Source organism: Peromyscus eremicus, chromosome 23 (genome assembly GCF_949786415.1).
Source record: "Peromyscus eremicus chromosome 23, PerEre_H2_v1, whole genome shotgun sequence".
NCBI lineage: Eukaryota > Metazoa > Chordata > Mammalia > Rodentia > Cricetidae > Peromyscus > Peromyscus eremicus.
Window position 1 is genome coordinate 22870217 of NC_081438.1, and position 14722 is coordinate 22884938.

Below are 14722 nucleotides of genomic sequence, written 5' to 3' on the forward strand. Positions count from 1 at the left end.
ATACCATGCCCTATTAATCAACAGACATTCAACATTTAGAGGGCTAGATGTATTTGTCAAGGTAGTAGTATTGCTGGCTTGAACTACAACTAACTGGCAGTTATAAGCTAGAGGCTAATCAGGCTGTGTTTACCTGCACCCTCACAACTACTGCCAATCATCCTTGTTGTGTAGCAGTTCCCTCTGAAAAGCCCATTAAAAGTCAGGGACATCTAAAGTGGGGTTCATTAAGACTCTGGAAGTATGTCCAGACACGGTGGCATAAGCCCTTAATACCAGCACTTGGGAGGCAGAGGCAGGCAGATTTATGTGAGTTCTAGGTCAGCCTGGTCTATACAGTGAGATCCTGTCTCAAACAGAACAGAACAGAACAGAACAACAGAACAACAGAACAGAACAGAACAGAACAGAACAGAACAGAACAGAACAGAACAGAACAACTCTGGAAGCAGACAACTCAGAAGCCTCAGGAAGTCCTTGAAACTGAACAGCTGCATGAGGCTCCTCCCTCTCCAAGGCTCTGTAAGTAATAAAGACTGCTGAGAGACACTCTTATACCAATCAAACTGCCTAGAGGATGCTCAGACCAACAAAGCTACCTAGAAAAGACACTCTCCAACCTGTTCAGATCCCTGTAGGTCATTCAGAGAGCTCTAGGTTTCCAGCTTTCATGAGACGTCACCCATGCTGGGGTGGGATTTTGACAACTGTCTTTGAGTCATTCCTGCTCCTGTAAGTAACCCCTCAATCAAACTCCTACAAGTAAATGAAATAAAACTCATTCGATTCACTGAGTTGGATTTTGTTAGTATCCACACTTTGGCCTGTTCCCTATCTAAGAGTAAATAGATATTAATTTCTGTCCCACCAGGAATCACATCATACAATATCCCTACTGGGAACACCTAGGTACCAGCACTCCCAGAAATGAATGCTAAAATCCCAGACCAGATGGTGTTCAAATTGAGCCCAACTGCAGTTCTACTGCCAGCATCATAGTTGGATCTGAGGTCACTACTGCTACAGAGAGAAACAAACACCCTGTCTATGTAAATAGACTCCCATGTGTCCAGATTCCAGAAGAACGACAGGGGACAAGGAAGCTTAGAGGGTCTCAAGTTGCCAGACTCCAGGGCTAGAGACATCTTCAGCCTGCTCATATGGTGAATATACCTTAACTAAAGGTGCACCTCCTTCACATCTCTCCGACATTCTCTGAATCTGAAGAGCCCTTTCTCCTTAACTCACAGTACAAGGCTCTCCATTCCCTCTCCCCAAAATCTTAATACAGACTTCTCTGATCTTCTGGGCAGATGAAAATCTTCCTTTTTCTTGGGACTCTCACCACACTCTGTCCAGCATTAAATCATGTGGCCTCAAGGAACAATCCACTCTTGAATGTGAGACCTTGTACCAATACTCAGATCTTTAAACTGATTGTCATTGGCCGTTTCCCTTGCAACAGCTTCATATCAAGTTCATATCTGAACTAGACTATTGATGTCAGTCAGTCTTTTTAGTGTGTGTCAATATGTGTGTTTGTGTAATGTATGTGTATTCACTTGCTAATGTAGGTTGTGTGTGCCTAAGTGTGTGTGCATGCATGTGAAGGACACAGGTCAGTGTTGGGTATCTTCCTCAATCACTCTTCACCTGATATTTTTAGGTAGTTTTTCACTGGACTGGGAGCTCACTGATTGGAATAGTTGGCCAATGAGCTCTAAGAATCTTCTTGTCTCCTTCTCCTTATTTTGGGGATAACAGTTGTGTCCTTGGGATTTTTACATTTGTGCTAGGGGTCTGCACTCAGGTCCTCATGCTTTCTCAATAAAGACTTTGTGGATTGCACTACCATCAACCATCCCAACTTAAAAGCTATAGGGTGGAATCCAGAGTACATACCATCTCATTGAGAGTGTCATATGCATGCGTGTAGGCTGATCTCATCTACACAAGTGTGAAAGGTACTAGTAACCCACCACACCCTTTCCTACTGAATCCAGACATAGCTCTTGAATCTCTCTGCTGAGTCTGGAGAGGATTGGAGTATTGCTCCTCAAACAGCATTCCTATATCGGAAGTGTAGAGACTGTATTAGTTACTTTGCATGTTACTGAAACGAGATACTGGACAAAGCAAGTGAAGGGAGTGTGTGTGTTGGTTTATGCTTCCGACATCAGATAGTTCATCATGGTGGGGAAGGCATGGAGGGCTTCAGGCAGGAAAGGCATGGTGGTGGGAGCAGGAAGCTGGCTGGTCTTCTTGTATCTGCAGTCGGGCAGCAGAGAGACATGAATGCTGGTGCTCAGCTCACTTTCTCCCATAATTTGAGTCCAGAACCCCAGCCTATGGGACAATCCCGCCATATCCGGGGGTGGGTCTTTCCACCTCAGTTAACATAATCAAGAAAATCCCTCACAACCACACCCAAAGAGGCTCTTTTCCTAGGTAATTTTCCACCCTGTCAAGTAGACAATATAAACCATCACATTGTTGAATGTGGTGGTATTAAAAGGTAGGACATTTAAAAGATGAGACCGAAGGGAACACGGTTAGGTTATTGGAATTGTATGGGCCAGAACCTAGGCCCTGATAGCCCTAACAGTCCAGGCTTGGCCACCACTCTTGAATCAAACAAACAAGAAATAGTGAAGAGCAGAAAAAGGATTTAGTCAACATGGTCACACTGAGAAGCAGAACAAAGAGGTCCAATGACACCCCCGAACCCAAGTTTATCTTCAGAATTCTGACATGAAGTTTGCATTTAAACAGAGGGAAGAGTTGACATAGCTAAGCAGTCCTGGACAAAGTACAGTCCCCTCTATCACTGACTCATCACTGGCTCAGTTCCTGTCTGCTCCACAGCATGATCTCACAAGTTATCAGGACTACTTGAAATCTGGAGACAAGTCTGCCTCTGGCTAGCACCAGCCTACTTGCTTTTTTCTTCTTCCAATGCAAGAGTCCTGGGAAATTTTTGGTTTCTGGGAACCATTGTTTCAATAGATAGCCAAAAAAGGGGGGCACATGTGTCTCCAGAATATTTTCATTCCTGTCTGGATGATTATAGTCAGATTATTGGGGGAACCCAATGAAGAATACTGACTGCTGATAGCCTAGTATGCCTTGTCTCTGTTTCTGAGTGCTGGAAGGATGGGCAGCTGATCTGTCTGTCCAGCGTTTATGTGGGTTCAGGGAATCCAAACTGAGATCCTCTGGCTTCACTGCAGGTGATTATCCACTGAGCCGTCTCCCTAGCCACTACTTATTTATTTTTAATAGGAACTTCAAAGTTCTATCTAAGACCTGCAGCTGCAGTCTCTGGGGATGCAACCCAGGTAACTGTCATCTGCAAGCTGTTTAGAGTGAATTATGATGCAATAGGACTACTGCTCAGGAATGGGACTCAATGATGTCTCTTGGTTTGAATGTGAAGTGTCTCTCACAGTCTAATTGTACCCTCAGCTGGTGATGTTGTTTGTGGGATATTGGGCTTGGCTGGCATGAGGATTAGCTTTCGTTGTCAGCTTAACACAACATAAAATCACCCAACAAGAGAGTCTAAATGAGGGACTGGTTAGATCAGGTTTGCCTGTGGGCACGACTGTGGGAGACTGTCTCACGTTGATTGATGTAGAAAGACCCAGCCCACTGTGGGCAGCACCATTCCCTAGGCAGGGGGTCCTGAAAAGTATAGCAATCAAGCTGAATACAAACAAGCAAGCAAGCATACACATATCCATTTCTCTCTTCTTTTGCCTGGGGATGTGATGTTGCTAGTGCTTTTAAGTTCTTGCCGTGACTTCCCTGCTGTGATGGACTGTAAATTGGAATTGTAAGCCAAATAAATCCTTTTTTCTCCTAAGTTGCTTTGTTTCAGGGTATTTTATCACAGCAACAGAAATGAAACTAGAAGAGGTGGTGTGAGCAGACCTATGAGAATCATAGCCCAATGCTGCTTCCAGTCCCATTCAGCTACTAGGTAATGAGACCCCTCCACTTGTTCCCACCTTCATGGAGTTGCTGCTGTGTTGTGTACTCATGTCAAGGTGTACCCACTGACACTGTGGGCCCAAATGAATCTCTTCTCCCTTAAGCTGCTTGGTTAGGTATTTGGTCACAGCAACAAGGAAGGTACCCAATACCACCTTTGCTTGTGTGTGTCTGTGTGTTTACACACACATGGAGAGGCCAGAGATCAATCTTGGGTGTCCTTCTTGGGGTGTTCCTAAGTGCTTGGTGTTTTCTAAGACAAGGTCTCTTGTTGATCTGGAGCTCACTGAGTAGCTCAGGCTTGACTGGCCAGGGAACCCAGGAATCTGCCTAATTCTACTTTCCAGCACTGGGATCACAGGAATGCACCACCACACCAGTTGTTGGTTTTTTGATGGTTCTTGGGGGATGAAACTCGGATCCTCCAAGTTTCTTTTTTGTGGGACAAGCACTTTACAGAAAGCCTATTATATAATCACTAGCATTGCTTCCAAAATTGAAATCTACATTTTTGTGACTTACCACAGTCCACCATTGGCAGTTTCATGTGCTATGCTCACTGCATCATCAGGCATAGAGTTTGTAAATCACACAGAAAACAATTAGCCAAACAGGTGAAAGACTTTACCAACTAGCCCACCATTTGCATATTAGCAGCAAATTAGACTTCCCACGTTACTCGTGTTCTCGGCAATATTAGTGTTACAAGCCCTAATGTATTGTATTTTATACTTTGGAGAGCTGGAAGGGAGTACTAATTACATGCAAGTTTCCAGGATTTCAGCTGGGAGTATTTCACATGAAAGTTAATTGTGCTTCTGGGGCTCTGCCACTGGTTTATCCAATTAACGTGGAGTTTGCCTATATATCATGGTTTTGCTTACAGAAGGGAAACGGTATTATTCACTTGGATAAAATGGGACTTGTTCTAAGGGTGTTTTTAAAAATCAGCCTCATAGCTTCCAGAACACATGAATGCCCATGTTCACCTGCAGCTTTCTGAGACGGAATGAGGTTTGTGCCGTGCGAGAGTTGCAAAAGTTACTGATGAAAGGCCATGATAAATAAGAGGCTGGGGGTTTGGGGAGATGACTTGGAGGGTGAGAGTTTTTGCTGCACAAGCATAAGAACTTGAGTTCCAATCCCTATGACCCAGGTAAAACGTTGGATGTCACCATGCACAGATATATCCCTAGAACTGTGTGGAGTAGAGACAGAATCGCTGGGGCTTGCTGGCTACCAGTTTAGATTCAAATTAAAAGATAGACCATGTCTTAAAAGAATATGATGTAAGGGTGTTAAAACAGAACAGCATGGGCATGCATACACACCTGCACACATATGTGTGTGTGCGCACACACACATGCCTGCACTATGATGCTTACCTTTCATTATCAACTTGATAAAACCTAGAAGCATCAGGGGAAAGAGTCTCCAAGAGGGATTGTTTTACATTTGGTTGACTTTGGGGTAATTGTCTTCATAGAGTTAATTGGTGTGGGAAGACTCAGTGTACTGTGGGTGCCAGCATTCTCTAGGCAGGGACTCCTGAATTGTGTAAGAATGGAGGATTGGAGCTGAGCACAAGCAAGCAAATGAACACGCATATGCTCACTTTCTCCAGTCTTGACTGTGGATGTGATGTGACTAACTGCTTTGAGTTCCTGATGCTAATGACTTCCTCACAATCATGGACTATAAACTGGAACTGTGACCTCAAATAAACCCTTTGTCTCTGAAGCAGCTTTTTGTCAGTGCATTTTAACACAGCACCGGAAAGAAGTAACTAATACAACTAGGACACACACACGCATAGATAACATATGTGTGTGTGTGTGTGTGTGTGTGTGTGTGTGTGTGCGTGTGTGTGTGTGTGTTTGTGTGTGTGTGTGTGTATAAATTTAAAGTAAGAGGCTAAGGAAATTGGCTTCCAAGGCTCTCTTATTCACTGTTATCTCTAAAATCCTTTTATGACATGTGCAAAGATGATACCCATGATCCTTCCATTGATTTCATATACTAACTAGTTCATAGATGCCTTCCTTCCATCATGTATAACCTCCTTGGGGCTTTGTTCAGTAGACATTCAATTAGATATTCAGTATTTTGATTTGTCCTTATAGATTTAGTCTATCTTCTTACAGAAAATTCTAGATGCTATCACACAGTATTTAAAAAAAAATGGCCCTTAATGTCTCCCAGAAAGTAAAGAGTTGCTACAGATTTGAGGTGAAGCTCATGCTATTCCCATATCTGTTTGGTATGCATGTCTATTATGGTTTAACTGAAATGTCCCCCATAAGCTCTTATGCTTGAACACTTGGTTCACTTTGGGAGGCTGTGGAACCTTTGGGAGGTGTGGCCTGGCTGGAGGAGGTGGATTTCTGGAGACCTGAAGGGTTGGTCCTTGGTCCACTTCTTGTTCTCTCTCCGCTTCATTATCCTCTGGATATGAAGAAGCCACTGTGATTTCCCTTCCATGATGGACTGTGTTCCCTCAAACCATGAGTTTTACAGGGCTTCCTCTGGGTATTTTTATCAGAACAGTTGGGAAACTATCTCTTAGTTTCTTTTCTCGTCACTGTGATCAAACATCCAGACAAAAGCAACTTAAGGGAGAAACCATCTACTCTGCTTCACATTTCAAAGTTGTCATCCATCATGGCCCCAAGTCAAGTCACAAAGAGCCAGAAGCAGCTGATCATATCATATCTACAATCAGGAACAGAGGACAATGAATGCTAGTATCCATCTTGTTTCCTCCACTTTATACAGTTCAAGTTTCCTACCCAGGGAATGATGCTGCCCACAATGTAAGCGGATCTTCCCACATCAATGAGCACAATCAAGATAATCCCTTACAGACCTATCTTAAACCGAGCCTTAATTTAGATAGTCCCTTACTGCTGTGCCCAGAGGTGGTTCTGTCTCCTGCCAAGTTGACAATTAACACTGACCATCACAGTAACTAATACAACAACCTGAGACTTTGCTCTTTAGAGTCTTTCTTGGGGTTTTGAATCACCACCGACACTAGGAAGAGTTCAAAGGTTAGGACTAGACAAACATGCATTCACGCATAGTTCACAGTCTGAGCCTTCTGAAGGCTGGAAAGGCAACTCAGTGGGTGTGAGTGTCTGCTGCTCTGGAAGAGGCCTCCCTTAGTTTGACAAGGGTAGCCCACAACCATCTTTAACTCCAGGTCCAGGGGGATCCAAAGCCCTTTTCTGGCCACCTTTGACACTGCAGTCATGTGTACACACACACACACACACACACACACACACACACACACACACACAAAGAATAAATACTTAAAGAAAAATATGGAACTCTGAGAGGAGCCATCCAGGATCAACAAGAACTCCTGTGGTGGCTTTTCTAGTGTACTGAGATCTCTATATACCATTCCTGGATCTCACACACTTCCATGGGGGTCCAAAAACACATACAACCAGGAGGGTCAGGTCAGAAACTGTGCTGTGGCACAAGTGTGTAAAAGGAACTAAATTCTGGTCTTTCTCTTTTCATTTAGATTTATTTTTAGTTATGTGTATGCATTTGTGTCTCTGTATGTGCATACACCACATGTCTACAGATACCTGTGGAGGCCAGAAAAAGGTTATAGGCAGTTTTAAGCCACCAGTGTGGGTGCTGGGAGCTGAACTCAGGTCCTCTATAAGAGCAGAAAGCACTCTTGAGCCAGCTCTCTATCTCCTGGTCCTTCTCTTTCTGATAAATGGCATCATTGTCACCTAGTCACAGAGGACTGAACATCAGGTCAAAATCTTACCTCTTCTTCTTCACTGTTGTTCCATCTGAAAAACACCAGCTAGCAATTCTGATGTAAACAAGCAAGTCAACGTGTCATGACAACTGCGTGTCATGGGTTTCTTCTCACAGCCATCCCACTTGTTATCATGTCCCTACAGTCAGATTTCCAGAATAAGCATCCCCACTCTTTCCCACTGAGCTTATCACTTCTTTCCTGAAGTCTCCAGAGACCTTGGTATTCAGCCTGTCTTTCCATTTTGTTTCTTGTGTGAATATGCAGGCATGCAGATGTACTTGTGTGCATACGTGAAGTTAACTTGAGGTATTATTTCTCAGGATTCGACCTTTTTTTTTTGTTTTTTTTTTTTTTTAGACAGTTTTTCATTAGGAGTTGGCACTGGCTGATTCAGCCAGGCTGGCTGTCTGGAAAGCTTCACGCCTCTGCCCCATCCCCACCCCTAAACACACACTGGGGCTGAGCTTACAAACATGCACTGCTATGTCTTGTCTTCATTTAAATGGGTTCTGGGTATTGAACTCATGCTCACACGGCAAGCCCTTTACCCGCTGAGCCATCTCCTTATGCCTTTTTCCATTTTGACTCCTCTGCAGTTGTATTTCTCTGCTGAACACAGGAGACTCCTGGGTCTCTGTGGGCTGCTCTATGCTCAGGGCATGAATGATCTTCCAGTGCTTACCGAGTCCTCCCTGATGCCTGGTACTTGACTGGTTCCAGGTCAGTAACTGAGGGATTCGATTCAGTGAAGCGGAGGTCCATCTGCTCTGCTGCTGAGTGGTTCACAGGGCCCCCCTTGTGAACTGCTTGGAAGTTGCTCTGGGTTTTAGGGAAACACAGGAGGATCGCTCATCCTTCAGCGAGGATGTCTGATAATTCCTTTTACATACCCAGCTTTGTCTAAGAGCAGTTGTAGATTCACTGGTGTGGGAAGGAGACACTCAGGGCACCCACGAAACCAGGTCCCCTTTGGATAATAGCTACTTAATTATTCTGAGCCTTTCAAAGTCTTCCCACCATAGAAACAGTCTCTTACTTCTTGGGCTTCAGCTGTATTCTTGAGTTCTTATATTTTTTTAAATTGCACTTATTTATTATTTATTTATTTATTTATTTATTTATTTATTTATTTATTTATTTATTTATTTTATGTATATGTGGAGATGCATGGGTGCCAAGGCACACACATGGAAGTCTGAGGACAACTTGCTGGAGTCAGTCCTTTCCCTCTACCAGGTGGGTCCTGAAGATCCAATTCGGGTCATTGGTCACTGGGCTTGGTGGAAACCCTCTTTACCTGCTGGGCCACCTTGCCAGCCCCATGCGTCAATCATTTGGTTCTACAGTTGAGCTTCCCTGTTGATAAATCACTTTATCGTCTATAAGTAAGCAAGATGGGAAGATTACATCTCTGATGTCATTCAAGCTTGACTTTTTTTTTTTACGGGTTTGGGGGGAGAGAATCTTTTTCTTTTTTAGCTAAGAATGGTTCCCAAAGGCTAGTACTACGTCTCAGAGTATGGATGACTGGAAGACTATCACTTGGAGAAGACAACATTTACTCTTGTTCCCTCTCTTAGAAGTCATCTCCCAAGAATTTGGTGGCTGACAGCAGTCACCTACTGTTCTATAATGTAAAGTCACATTTTTTTTTTTTTTTTTTTTTGCTTTGTGACTGTCACTGGGAAACACAGAAAGACCAGGGGATGGATGGAACAAGAAAAAGATGCTTTCTCTTCAGTTTATAAAATTATCTTTATCTTCCAGGATGGGGAGAGGACTCCACCATTCAAGTGCTTACTGCACAATTTTGAGGACCTGAGCTCAGTCTCCATAACCCACATACAAAACCAGGCATGGTGGCACACACTTGCAATCTCAGTTCTGGCGAGATGGAATCAGGTGGATTCCTAGGGCCCAATTGTCAGCCCTCCTAGCCTACTTGTTGATCTCCAGGGCGCTGAGAGACCCTGCCTCAAAAAACAAGAGGGAGGAAGGAGCTGGAAAGATGGCTCAGTGGTAAGGATGCTTCCTGATCTTGCAGGGGACTAGAATTCAGGTCACATGGAAAGACTCACAACTGCCTTTGACTCCAGCTCTAGGGGGTCCAATGCCCTCTTCTGGCTTTTCTGGACTCTTGCACTCATATACAAATACCCCCCCCCCGATACACCCACAATTTAAAGTAAAATAAATACATTCATTTTTAAGTGACTAGCTCCTGGAGAATAAGGAATGACACCTGAAGTTATCCTGTGACCTTTACGTGCACATGCACATACATGCCCTCATATGAATATACACAAACATTATCTTCCTTGTTTAACAAGGAAGTAGGAAAGCATGATGGCTAAGATGTCCTGGTCTAATCATTCATTTTGAGCCATACTCTGGAATAATTCGAACTCCCAGGTAAAGAACACCAGCAGCAAAGTGCCTGCTACACATCTAATTTGGGAGATTCTGTTCTTCCCACAGCCAAGGTCATTGGATGTGGGCTTGAGTGTCTGGTATTGATCCCCAGCTGGCTTAATGAAATCTATTTATGTTGCAGTAGACATGATACTACCATGCAAGACATGCTGATTTTCCCAGCAGAGAGGACAAGCCGGTCTCTGAAGCACAGCCCTTCTTGTTCTCTACTAGAGGGATATTCAAAGTATGTCAGAGAGATTATATAAGAAGGATTAGAATTGAGAGCAAGAGGTGGTTTAATCTAGGGCCTTTGCTTTACAAAGCATCGTGTATGGATGACTAAGATGCCTTAGGTAATCCCATGCTATTTTGCTGCTCATTTCTATCATCAATCAAATAGCCCTCTGTCTGGGATGAAGACACGTGGCATAGTTTTAGAATGCAAGAAGAAAACACTAAAAGGATGATAGTTATTCTTACAATTATTTTAAATATAAAAAAGAAAGGGCATGAAACTGTTGCATATTTTAATATCAAATATTGTTGCTTCTTTCTTTTTAAACATTTATTTTTATTTATTTATTCATTCACTCATTCATTAATGTGCATGTATATCTATGTGAGTGTATGTACTAATGTGTATGTGGGTGCCCATAACAGGGTCCAGAGAGAGTGTTGGCTGTCCTCCTCTCTCAGTCTCCTATTCCTTTGAGGCAGGGTCTCTCCTAGAGCTTGGAGGTCATGTTTCCCTCAGCCAGACTGTAAGTCAGCAAGCCCCAGTGATTTTCAGTCTCCAGCTATCTTGGAGCTGGGGTTACAGGCCTGAGACACCAGGCTTGTTATAGGGGTGCTGGGATCTGAACTCTGGTCCCCCTGACTGTGGAGCAAGTACTCTTAACCACTGAACCATCTTTTTAGTTCCTCTTTTATTATTATTTTTAGGTTAGATTACGAAGTACTGGACTCCATAGTGGACTTTTTATACACCTGTGCCAGTGAACTTTGTTCTAATTTGTTCCCATTTACCATGTGCCTTACTCTCTGCTGATCAATTCTCTCCCTTCCCTCATAATGTACTGTCATATTGGCGAACTGTCTTGCTGTGTTTGAGTTCACTGAGAAGTCGGCTTTGGAAGTGAGGCTGCACTCCCATTTCAGACCCAAGCGTGTTTGTCTCAAAGTATCCTCAAAGACAGTGGTTCTCAGTCTTCTTAATGCTGTGACCCTTTAATACAGTTCCTCATGCTGTGGTGATCCCCCAACCATAAAATTATTTCCATTGCTACTTCATAACTGCCATTTTGCTACTGTTACGAATCGTAATGTAAATATCTGTGTTTTCTGTGGTCTTAGGCTACCCTGTGAAAGGGTTGTTCAATCACCAGAGGGTTGTGACCCACAGGTTGAGAAACACTTCCCTAAGACCTTTGGATGTCTAGGAATGGGATACCCTCCAACTCTGTGACAGGGAGAGAAGGGAACAACGAGACAACCCAACAATAAGAACACCGTGTCTCTAAGAACAGCAAGAGGGTGAGTTATTGCCAGCAGAGGTGACTCTTGTTTATTTTGTGATGTAAAAATGCCTGCAGTGAGGGAAAGAAGTCACAAGATAGGCCGTGGAAAGCTGGGCCATGGAGAGAAAGCTCAGTGTGGAATCCAGCAGGCTGCCTCAACTTCCCCAGCCAGTTTTTGCTGGATGTGGTGAGCTCCCAAGTTGATGGTGTTTCCTTCATACTGTTATTTGTTCTATTGCTTGGAAGCCTCTCCGGGGGGAATACTCTGCTCTGCCAAGTTCTCTCTGTCTCTGTCTCTGTCTCTGTCTCTGTCTCTCTCTCTCTCTCTCTCTCTCTCTGTGTGTGTGTGTGTGTGTGTGTGTGTGTGTGTGTGTGAACTCCAGCTGCCTGGAGCTTTCCCAGTTAATTTCTGCTATATGCTTTGAGCGCTTGTTTTGCTATCTGTCTGTCTGTCTATCGTCTATTGTCTATCGCTCTATCTATCTATCTATCTATCTATCTATCCATCCATCCATCTATCATCATCATCATCCATCCATCTTTCACTCGCTGTTTATTCCTTTACTTTGGCTTGGATTTGCTGTATACTTCATAAGCTCACTCTTTCAAAGCCAGCAGTACGGCTATCACACAGCTCCTTCTCTGAATCACACAGACCAGTGTGCCCTCCTGTTTCTTATAAGGCATCCTGCCTTGGGGCTGGGGAGGTGGCTCAGTTGGTTAAGTGCTTGCTCTGAGAGCAGGAGAACCTAAGTCTGACCCACAGCACTCCCATAAAAAGCTAGGCACAGCGGCAAACACAGTAAATGGGTGAGATTTCCCAACAGGAAGCGGCCGTGTCAAAGACATTTGATTTACGGCAGCTTCTGCGTTGACCTTGGCTTTCCAGTTTCTAAGCAGTGTCACCAGGGTATCTCACTAATGTATGGTTGTGAATTTTTCATGGCAAAGGCATGTGTTTGTGTTATTGGCCTCCTGGGCAAGGGGGAAAAAGCATGACATGTCAACAGCAACATAAATGGTTAGGTAAATCTTTATTCCCATCAGTCCTCCCCGCAAAGCCCTGTTATTTGTGTCTCACTCAACCGTTCATTCATTCATGAACATTTATGGAGCAACTTCCGCCTCTAAGTACTGCGGGGTTTACAGTGATGTGGAAATCAAATAGCGCAGTGACATAAGTGATATCGGAGCAGGCGTGAATGTTGAGAGGAAGGGGGGAAACGCGCTGAGAGGGGACTCCTCCTGGAAGTATTAAGACATCAGAAACGTGCAATGAACAGGCTTTCTCTTGTAAAAATGGGTCTTTATAGCCTTGTAAGACTCCCCTCCAGGGGCACCGAGTGGGATCAAGTGGCAGGTGTCTGGGAGGGCTCACATCTCAACTGTTGAAACTCCAGCAAGTCTTCCAAAGCTACTTGGCTTAGTTCTCCAATGTGTAAAAGGGAAAGGCTCAACTAGATAATTCTTGAAGTTTCGTCAGCTCCCTGAACAAAGCAATTCAGGATAGAGTTAGGCAAAGATATCTGTGCATTGTGCGTATGTGTGTGTGTGTGTGTGTGTGTGTGTGTGTGTGTGTGTATTGGGTTAGTTACTTCCTCCTTGCTATGACAAGACACCAAAGAAGAAGCAAACCTAATAAAGGAAGGGTTTATTTGGGCTCCAAGTTCAGTGGCAGGGGTGTGAGGCAGCAGGTCACACTCTACCTGTACCCAGGAAGGAGAGCACGATGAACGCTGGTACTCAGGTTACTTTCTCCTTTACATGCAGTTAGGGACCCTAGCCCAGAGAATGCTGTCACCCACGGTTAAGATTAGTCTTCTCATCTTAATTAAGTTAATCTAGAGAACTCCTCATACCCAAAAGCCAACCAAACCTAGGGATTCCCTCACAAGCACACCAGATCCTTCCCAGGTATTTAGTATTTAGAGCCTGTCAAGCTGACAATTAATATCGACATATATTTTTGAAATTATTGGAAAATACTCCTTTATGAGAACTTTGAAAGAGACCCAGATTTGGGATTTTGAGGTTGGAGATGTTGGGTGGTGTCACTCAAGACACAGCATAGGGAGTCAAAGGTACTGAGCAGGGAAGAGGGCAATGTACGGGAGTTCCAGGATACTGTGTTTGGAATCAGAAATGGCCCTAAAGGCTCCTGTTTTAAACAGACACAGCAGTTTGTGCTATTTGGAGGAGGCAGTGGGGTTTTTATCAGACGGGGCCAGTGGAGGCCAGAAAGGATGTTGGATCCTGTGGCACTGTAGCTACAGGCAGTTGTGAGTCCTTAGACCTGGATGCTAGGAACTGACTTCTAGTCCTCTGGAAGAGCAGCAAACGCTCTCAGCCATATCTCCAGCCACCTCATTTAAAAACATTTTAATATGTTCCTTGTAAGGTCCAGAGGCCTTTCCCAGGCTTCCTGCATGGAAGGGTTGCAGTATATCTAGGAAGAGCCTAAATATCCTGACAGAAATCATTAAGTATGATTTGTTGTTCTAAGAAAGGGAAAGGGCTGGAGTGTATTTCAGTTGGTACAGTGCTGATGTAGCCCACACAAAAGCCTGGGTTTGGGCCCCAACACTGTACAATTCTGGTGACGTGGCCATGCCAGGAATGTCAGCACTCAGAAAGTGAAGGCAAGAGGGTCAGAAATGCAAAGTCATTCTTGGCTCTCTATAGAGATCAAGGCTACCCTGGGCTACAAGAGACCCTGCCAAAAGCTAGCAAGAAAGAAGGGCATGTCTGGATATAGGAAAACATAGTGTGCCATTACCTATCAATAGTGAATTTAAATAAATTAGTTGTGGGATCTGTTTATTTAATTTTTCAAATTTTTTTATTTTTAATTATGCATATGTCTGTATGTGGGTATGTGCACATTAGTGCAGTGCCTGCAGAGGCCAGAAGAGGGCGTCATATCCACTGGACCTGGAATTATAGGTGGTTGTGAACAGCCTGAGATTGTTGCTGAGAACGGAACTCCAATCCTCTGGAAGAGCAATTT

The 14722-nt window shown here is 43.9% G+C and overlaps 1 long non-coding RNA gene across 4 annotated transcripts in view; it reads left to right on the plus strand.

The window, feature by feature from the left end:
* The first annotated feature begins 409 nt into the window (after positions 1 to 409).
* LOC131898381 (uncharacterized) overlaps positions 410 to 14722 on the plus strand; it is a 43429-nt gene continuing 29116 nt past the window's right edge. For all 4 annotated transcript variants that reach the window (XR_009375916.1, XR_009375914.1, XR_009375917.1 and 1 more), the window contains exon 1: positions 410 to 522. This is a non-coding gene — a long non-coding RNA (uncharacterized LOC131898381). The remainder of the gene's footprint in view (positions 523 to 14722) is intronic.